Consider the following 7,276-nt stretch of genomic DNA (forward strand, 5'->3'; position numbering starts at 1 on the left):
GCGGAGCGGGGCCGGGGCCGGGGGCGGCCGGGGTGTCCCGGGGGCGGGAGCGAGGGACACGGGATCGCTTCCCTCCTCGCCCGCGGCCGCCCGCCGCAGCCTGCGTGAGCCGCTCACCCCGGGAAGCGAGGGGAAGGCGTTTTCCCAGGAGCGCTTCTCTCGTCCCTGCTCTGGCCCAGGGATCCCTGGCGTGGGCGCTGCGGGGCCTCTGTCCGTAGGGGTGGGGCAGAGCCCCTCAGGCAGGGCCGGCAGGTGTTCTGGCAGCCAAGAGGCCTTTGTAGGTGCTGGGCTTGCGTCCAGGTGCGGAGCGAGGAGCACCAGGAGCGTTCTCCAAGCTCCAAGAGCGCTGGTGCCTCCAGGAGGGCCCGGAGGGCTTTGGGCAGTGTCAGCCTCTCTCCTTTCCCACTAAAGGGAAGGCCCAGGCCTTCCTTTGTTGTTACACCATTACTGCATTTGTAGAGTTCTTAACTGTTCTCAACATCTCTTGGGATTTTTTCGGGTTTTGCTGGTGTTTGTGATTGTAGTCCTTGATGCTTGCGCTGTTCTTTCAGAGCTCTGCCCATCTGCTCTACCTTCCCCTTTCTGCATGCTTCCTTCTCATGTCCGATCAAATTTAACTCACTCTGTCTAGACTATCCGCTTACTATCCTTCCTTCCTGTGCACTAGGTTCGTTGAGATTTGGTGGTAATCATTCCTCTGAAGAGCGCTGAGCTTCCTACTGCCTTTTTTTCCTGCCGTACTATTCCTATGTGATTGAGCATAACACTTTTCCAATTTCCTCATCCTAGTGATTGGTTATGTTGGTTTTTCTCTGTCATTCTGTTAGCGTGGGCCACCCAATGTAGAGTTACCACCCTTACCCAAGTTTCCTCCCATGTTCCCATTACAAGTGTTCATATGTGTTGCTTGGAGCTGTTCAGGGAAGCGCTCCCATTCCAGATGGTTTCTCCATCTTCCATGCCAAAGTTTGTCACCGGTGTTCCAGGAAGCATCCCTTGTTGGGGTCCTTCCTGCACAACCACGTGTCCCATTGCTGTGAGCTTGGCTGGTTCCACTCCCTGTTTGGAGAAAACTCCTCTGTCCCATGAGTTGGGCTTTGTGGGAGGTCCTTGCTAGGACAGGGCCTGGATTCTTCTCTCATTCTCAGGGACTTCTCTTGAAGCAGCCCTCACTCCTTTCACACATTCAATTTCAGAACTGGTGTGTAAAAAACAAGACCATCTCTCTTCCTCCCCCATTACCTCCCTGAACAAGGCATTACCTTTATATTTTTATTCCACTTACATGGGTTACATCTTGTCTGGTACTAGAAGAAGGTAAAGACCCCCATCAGACTCAGATCAGTATTGTAGTGAAGCACTAGGATTTTAACCACGGGCATATTCTGACTGTATAGCTGCTTCAACATAAGCATATGCTGAGGTTCTGTGCCGAATCAAAGTTTTAATTTCGTTCTCATTTCTTGTGGCCTGTTCTGCATTTTTAAGATGAGAGAGTGTGAAATAAAATACTCAGAAAAATAATGTCTCTAGGGCATATTCTGTTTGATAATGTCATACCTGGAACTTCATCTGGGCTGTCAAAACAATGTCGCATGACAGTAAAACTGAGCATACTTCATATACATAAATCTTTCACAGTCTGTAGCTAAGTATCAAGAATGAGCTGAAGGCTCCTGTAGCTGAGCTATTCCACTGAGTGAGAAATGATGTGACCATTAGGGAGCAGATACCTCCCAGCTAGTAACTCCAGGTAACACCTGTGTGCAGGTGGCAATTAATTAATACATGGATGTGCATTTATGAGGCGTGCCGTGGAGGGACAGGGCACTGATTTCAAAGAGATGTGGAACAGGAGGTTCTTCTCCTTGAACACCGTTTATTGTCCCCCATGGCTCGTAAGGCCACATTTCTGGTGAAAATGCAGTTGTATCAGCGATGCCAGCAAGTTAATGGTGATTTCCTCACACAAGAGGGAACAGCATTTTCAGTGGTGATGTGGGTCTGCTTCTGTTGAAGCAGATGTCATCATTAACAATTGTAGGATAACGAGCATGCTCTTAAAATTTATGGTTAAAAATCATGCTCAAATATGTTGCAAACCTCTCAGAAGCTGTGATGAGAACCAAGTGTGTTACTTTCAGGAAGCGATCTAACCAACAACTTGGTATTTAATAGAATTGGTTAGCATGATACAGAAATAGAAATCAACTGTAGAAGAACTATAGTTAAGAAATTTCCTCCTTGAGGAGGCAAAAAGATGACATAAGAGGTCTAGAGAGTCAGGCTAAATCACAAGTGAAATGAAAAGCAAAGGAGAAGAGGGCAAATCTCATTCTAGGGTATCCAAACACAAGTGTCATCCCAAAACTACACCCAGGGAGAAATAGTTCTATACCCAGTGCCAAGGAGGCCTCAGCTGAAATACTGTGTTTAGTTTCATACACCACATTTAAAAGAGGTTATAAAGATCAGAGACTAAAATCTTTGAAGTGGCAATTGTAAGGGTCTTAGAAAACATGGCCTACAAAAGAAGAACAAAGGAACTAGATTTGTTTAGTCTAGAAAAGGGAAGAATGAATGAGGGGAACAGTACAAAAGTTCTAGCAGTAAACTTCTGTGGGTTCAGCACTGTAATAGTCTTTAGAGGCCATATGATCCCTGATGGTGGATGCTTTTAAAATTACAACAGATTGGGGTCAACTGCCCTCTGGGCAGTTGCCCAAGGCAGCAAAGCAGGAAGATCCTGAGTGGCATGCTGCTTTGCTGGGACAGTCTGGGAACTGCAGCACTGGAAAGAGAGCATCTGCAAGAAACAACCCAAACCTCCCCAGGGCTTCCTGCTCCTCCTGAAGACGCGATAGCACCAGTCAGCTCCATGGTAGCATGTCACCTCTCTAAGCAACATGTGCCAGCTTCTGCTTAGCCTTGTTGTTGGATTTCATGGCAAATCCAAGATTTCAAATACAGTCAGGACAACACTCTGGGAGGCTACCAGGCACTAGGTGTCAGATGCTGTCGAGTGATGTCTATGCTTGTCCCTACAAAACCTTTCAGGTCTGTCCTAGCATTACATTCTTGTGAGCAGGGGTTTGACTAGAAGAGCACCATAACAAAAGGCCACTCTGTAGATACACATTTTTTGTGCTGCCTGAGCTCAGACTGCATAGGGAACAATTCCTTTCACACCAATAGAGTTGCAAGCAAATGCCTTTACTGGTGAAGTAAGATCGGACTCCTGTAAACAGCAACATTGAAATGTGTTGTGTTTTTGTGGTAGCTTTATGCGTGTGAATATCAAATTCCATATGGATGTTTACAGGATTCATGATTTGGGGATGAATACCCTACCTTAATTGGCAGGAATGAAGAAATAGTCCCTCATCAGGCAGAGCTCATAATGAAAGCATAAAAAGTCTAATTTATTGCATATTTTCAATATGACTTCATTTTCAAGCATTTTGTGACAATCTGACCTAATATTGCACTGATTCAGACAATAGAGCTGTTCTATTGTACTTTAATGACTGGAAATGTAATTTGCTTCCTGTTTAATATTTAAGCCAGCAATAATACCAAAAAGGCTTATTGCTCCTAAGAAAAGATGAAAGGGGCATAACTCTTAAGATTTTTTTTTGTCTTCAAAATTTGACCTACTTTAAAAACAGTAGAAACTCATGGGAATGGTCCTCAGAATTAAAAATACCAATATAAGATTGTTGCCTGGGAATTTTAAGATACATCACTTCCAGCTCATAGAAAAGCAGAATTTCCTTCCCGAGGGAAATCCAGATAATTCAAAATTAATTTTTGTCCCAAAATACTGAATTAACAGAGTTTTTCCACAGAAAAATGAAGTTCAAAAAGAAAAAAAAAATTCTGAACTTCAGAAATATTTGCGTTTGATGACTGTCTTGAAATTTTTCAGTCTGGCTTAGCTGAAGAGCCATCTGTGCCTGTTCCAGCTGCCCCTAGGGATTCTCACATGACCAGTGCTCCGTAGTCTTGCTTCATGGTGCTTCTTGGAGAGAACAGCTCTGTGGCCATTCCATCTTGCCCATACAGCTTTTCCGTGGGGAGCAAGGAAGACAAGTTTTGGTGTAACATGCAGGGAAGACAACTTGCAAAGGCTGATCTGAAGAGGATAACAGGAAGGTCCATTATCTGAACTGCTACAAAAGTAAAATATATGGTGGCTCAGACAGGAATGCAGAGCCATGGAAATAAAGCAGCTCAAATGGAGAACAGCACAACTAAAGCAAAACCTTCACATGGGGTGCAGTGGTAAATCTGCCCTACTGCTTCCTCCAATAAAGGGTCATTTCCTTTTCATTTGGTATTACTGCACATCCCATTCTACTTTCGGATGGTTGTATTTGCTAGCTCTGCCAAGCCTTTCTTTGTCCCCTGTCCCCTCGCTTCCTCCTCCCTTTGGAGACTGCATTCCTCCTTGTTTGGTCTCTTATTAAGGCTGTCTCCATTGCAGGGCTCCGTGAGCTGAGTCCCATACCTAGATGGAGAGGAAACCTGAGGTCCAAGGCTTCATGAAATTCCTCAGGGACAGAGCCATTTCTGATAATGAACATATTACAAGTAGTTAGATGTATACTGTAAAGCCACTGTCATAGTTTTACTTGACAGATGGGTACGCTAGTCTCTGCAAAAATTTACATTAGTAAATATACATTGAAAAAAACTCCGAACAACACAAACTATCACAAGTGATTCCACAGAAACATCTGTATTTTGCCAGGCTCGACTGAACTCACTCTTCTAGAAGCACACATAAGAATTACAGGTATCACTGAAAGGAGGACAGACAGGAAACAAACACTTTCCAATGCTTTGTTTCACTTGATTTTATAAATAAGATTGTGGCATCTCTTTTTAAACCATGACATTTTGACAAACGATGCTTTGTGTTAACCTTGGGTGAGAAGAAATGTGAACAGAATATTTTTGGGCAGTCTGAAAAGCAGCTTGGGAAGAAGGACTGCTGTGCCTATTCCCAGATCAGTCATTTACTTGCTCCATATATTTGGATAAGATACTTAGTCCTTATCTATATACCAAGGTTGTACTGCTTCAACTTTAGTTCAGTAAAGCTATACAAACTCCAGTATTAACATGGTTATATTGGCATTCAAGTACTTTTATCAGAATAATGTGCTCATGTCAGGCAAACCTTACCACTGTAGCACACCTTTGTACCATTACAACTGCTGGCACAGCAGGGAGCACTGTTATAACAAAAAGATAAAAATCTCACCCCTTGCCAAAATACTTCTACCTAATACCGAAGTGTGCGCAGCCCACCTTTGCTACCTCACTTTATTCCATTTAGAAAAGACTTTTAAACCTTTCATTGCAGGGTTTGGGAGCTTTAGTTCCTATCTGCAACAGGGCTTTGCAAAGTCCACGTGAAATGTGCTAAGGCTTGTTTCTAGCCAGTCTTGGAGCTTTTTTAAGTCTCTAAAAAGTGTTTGCAAGAGGTAGCTAAAGAGGTACCCCAAAACATGCCTTTTTTTTTTTCCTGTGAAGATTTCACTTCCTTTTCCTGTGAAGATTTCACTTGGCATTTGACTCAGACTTTTCTGACAGCTATTTCATGACATATTGACTGTGTGATTGCCCCTGATATTTCATGCATTAATATGAAATCCCATCATTTTCTCTGGACTTTTGGAGATTGGCTTCTTTCCCCCACCACCATTAGTCTGACAAGCGAAGGTTAAATCAAGAAGGACAAAAATCTTTCATGTTCAAGGCAAAAATACAGTCAGGCTGTTTTCCCTGCCGCCTTTTGCCCAGCAGCTGAGCAGAAAAAAGCCAAATCAAGAGGCTGCCATCTGTGGGAGGAACGAGGGAGGACAGCAGAGCCTCCAACCCTGCCAGCACCTGAGGGGAGTTGGGCAATGTTGGGCTAATTGTTGGTGTAAATGACATCAGCATTTGGCCTAGGATCAGTAGCTTCTCTCCGAATAATTTAGTAAGTACAAATATTAAAAATACTTGAAGTTAGACATTAACCAGATGAAATGTTTAGACAGCAATAGTAAAATGCAGTTGATCAAGCTTTATGGACTGAAACTCAAACAGAGTTTTATTTAGCAAAAATAATGGGGATGCTGATGCAATTCCTAGTTAATCAAACAGGAAAAATTCAGGAGAAGCTGTCTTTTGAAATTAAAAATGTAATTTCCAGGACAGCTTTGGACTTGTTCACAAGAGATTTCCTAATCTACAAATCCATTCTGATGGCTCTTTTCCCACAGGTATTCTCTCTAAGCACCAAGGCCACTGATATTATCGCCAGGTTTGCTGTGCATTTTGAAGCCATGGAGCAGGATACTCTGCGGCAGGGTTTCTCCTCCATCTTGCCTCCTCGGCCCTGCATTGACTCAGTTGTCTGCTACCCCGAATGTGGGAGACTCAGATCCAACATTAGCAGGAAGAGTCTGGATTACATAGGCCCCAAAAAATGTCTACACTAAATAGGATACATAGGAATGGGATCCTCTAGATTGTCAGGCTCTAAAGGTTTACTCCATATGTTTTCCAAGTATCTAATTGGAACATAGTTAAACTGACATTATTGGCATAAACCCTGCCTCACCTGCTTTCTTCCAAGAAGGATGGTGTTTAGGCAAAGTGCAGGGACACCAGGACAGCCAGCCTGTTGGATGGTAGCCTGGGTGTAGGAATCCTGGGTAAGACCTTCAAGAGCCCCACTGGATTTTAAGTGCTGGAACCTTCCACGAGGCCTGCAATCCCAGTCACCTCCAAGAGCATGGAACTCCAGCCCAAAGCTGCTTGTTGGTGTCTAAGGCATGGGTCACATCTGGCTTGAATTTAGCATTTGCTCTTCATTAGCACTCCAAAGGCTGTTTAATTTATGCTCAGGCTCTGTGTGTGTGTGTATAAGCAAGAGACAGTTGGTCCTACACAGGCAAGGTTGACTGTTACCCCTGAGGCAAGAGGCTCATGGAAAGCAGTGTGGCCAGTGTTTTATTATTGCCCTCTACTATTCTTTGACCTCCACTTGATATATTTTTCCATAACCCTAGGCAGCGAGCTCTCGGTGGGTGGGAACTATCTGCTTGTTATTGTCTGCTGAATGAGGACCTCACTGTGGAATACAGCTTCTGAACACAGACAAATATTACCAACAGGCAATGTGGCCAGCATCTGTCTTAACTGGTCCATCACCACAGGCAAGGTGGGTATCACCTGAGCCAGGGGAAGCCTACAATGGGAGTAAAATGTTGTTCCCTTA

Source organism: Passer montanus, unplaced genomic scaffold, assembly GCF_014805655.1.
Source record: "Passer montanus isolate IOZ18808 unplaced genomic scaffold, ASM1480565v1 scaffold39, whole genome shotgun sequence".
Taxonomy (NCBI): domain Eukaryota; kingdom Metazoa; phylum Chordata; class Aves; order Passeriformes; family Passeridae; genus Passer; species Passer montanus.